Consider the following 2409-nt stretch of genomic DNA (forward strand, 5'->3'; position numbering starts at 1 on the left):
TCTTGATTTTTTTCCCTTTACATAGATGTAGTGACCTTCTTTGTCCCTTTTAATTAGTTTTGGTTTGAAATCTATCTTGTCTGCAAATGAGATAGCACTCTCTGATTTTTCTGTGTTCCTGTCACATGGAGAACTGTTTTGCATCATTTTACTTTCAGTCTATGTATTTTATTTTGAATGAGGTGCATTTTTTGTATACAGCATATTGTTGGACTTTGCTTCTTGAGCCATTGAACCAGTCTATTTCTTTTGATTGGTGAATTGAGGCCATTAACATTGATGGTTCTAACTGATATGTATTGACATATCCTTGTCATGATATTTTCCTATTGTTGGCTCTTATATTTTTATTTTTCCCCACTCTCACTTTAATTTCTTGCCTTGCCTGGTATATTTACTCTGTTGGCCCTTATGGAGTTGTGGTCTCCATTTTCTTTTTCTAGGATACTGTTTAGAAGTGTTTGGAGTGCTGGTTTGATGTTCATGAAATTTCAAAAGGTATTCTTTGTAATGGAAGTATCTTATTTCCCCATCAATTTTGAAAGATAGTTTTTCAGGATACATCAGTCTAGGTTGGAGGTTGTTTTCTTTTAGGACTTGAAATACCTCACTCCAGTATCTCCTTGACTTGAGGTTTTGTGTTAAAAAGTCTGCTGTGATTCTGATGCACTTTCCTTTGTATGTGATTTGTTTCTTTTCTTTAACTGCTTGTAGTATTTTGTTTTTCTGTTGGGTTTCTGGGATCTTGATTAAAATATGTTGTGGGATCCAAATTATTCAGTGAAACAGCAGACAAGTTATCTTTACTTTCACCTTCAACAGTCTTTGTTTTAGAAACAATTTTTGAGTGGCATTTCCCAGTCTATGCCCCTGCCCTGAGAAGGGTTGGAATGCAGGCTTTTTGGACATACATACTTCATTTTTCTTATCTTCAACTTTAACATCCACCTCCTTTTTATCAAAAATTCCCTGTAATTCTGAAGGCAATTCCTACTTCTTGATGGAGTTCATAAACTGCTGACTTGCACCATCAGAATAACTTCTAAAATCATCATTGACAGTGAATCTATTTTTCCATAATTTTAGACTTACATCTACCCATTTCTTGTGTTCAGTGGAAGATAAGCATTTGTCTCCAATCTTCTGAGCTTCCTCAAAAAGGCTAGCAACAAAATATTCACATTTCCTTTGTGGATTATTGCTAAGCAGGTGGTTGTCAGGTTCTGTTTCACAAACCCATTCTTCTTTTATACTTTCAAGATTATCTACTTCTTTCATTCTCTTTGTGTTACTGTAAAAGAAATAAAAGCCCAGAGTGTGGCCTCTGGGCCTGGCCCTCCAATCTTTCAGGGACATCGGGCACTGTTGCCACTGCTTGGTGGGAGTTGCTCAGGACAGCCCTGGGGCTATGCGGTGGCAGTTCAGGGATCAAGCCCTCTCCCACCTGGATCTATTTATCATGGTCCCTTACTAATTTTAAGAGCTTTCTCTTCCTGGTAACTGACTGCCTTCCTGTCTTCTATATGTAATATTCTGTCTTCAGATTGGCTCATTCTGCTGTAAATACTTTCAATAGAGTTTTTAATCTCCTAGATCACTGTTTGAATCTGTTTAATGGATTCCATTTCTTTCCTGTGCTGGGCATTCATGGCTTCCATCATGGTCCTGAGCTCATCTATTTTTTTTTTACCTGTTTCTTTCCGGAGTCTCTAATTATGTCTTCCATTCTGCTCACCATCTCTCTATTTACCTGGGAAATTATTTCTGTTTTGAATTTTTCTAGTGCCTCACTCAACTGCTTTGTTACTTGAAGCATGTCAAGTTGGTTGATTATTGATTTTTAGACTTTTCCATATTATTTTTTCCAGAATTTGCCTTTGGTGAGCTGGAAGTGTAGGTTTTGTGCCTTACTTAAATTACTTGTTACCTTGTGCCTGTTTTCAGTGAAATGCAACTTTGTGCCACCTCCTATCAAGGGATGGTATTTACTTATTTACTTACTTACTTACTTATTTTTATTTTATTTTATTTGCAGTGCCAGGGATGGAACTCAGAACCTTGCACTTGTGAAGCAGGTGCTATGCCACTGAGCTAAATCCCTGGTGCAGGATGGAATTTATTTCTGTGTCTTAATCTGTATTTAGTCATACAAAAAGTGGTGGTCATTGGAACATAAAAAAATTTGATGCACACAGGCTTGAAAAGTGCTTAAATGCTAGGGCTTCTCTTTTTCTGCTCAGTAACTCTACTACATGAATGCACCTTAGCTAGCCTATTGGGGAATAAGTGATGCATGCTCCAGTTACTTCCATCCACCTGCAGCCAAATAAAACTGCCATTTGTATGAATGAAACCATAAGCCACCAACTGACCACAAGCAAATGGGCAAACTCCAGCATCACCTTATGG

At 37.5% G+C, this 2409-nt stretch overlaps 1 pseudogene; it reads right to left on the reverse strand.

Moving 5' to 3' along the window:
- Positions 1 to 763: 763 nt before the first annotated feature.
- On the reverse strand, positions 764 to 1278 carry LOC104871905 (annotated as a pseudogene).
- Positions 1279 to 2409: the final 1131 nt, after the last annotated feature.

This window comes from Fukomys damarensis, unplaced genomic scaffold (assembly GCF_012274545.1).
Source record: "Fukomys damarensis isolate Sample0158 unplaced genomic scaffold, DMR_v1.0_HiC HiC_scaffold_7, whole genome shotgun sequence".
Lineage (NCBI taxonomy): Eukaryota > Metazoa > Chordata > Mammalia > Rodentia > Bathyergidae > Fukomys > Fukomys damarensis.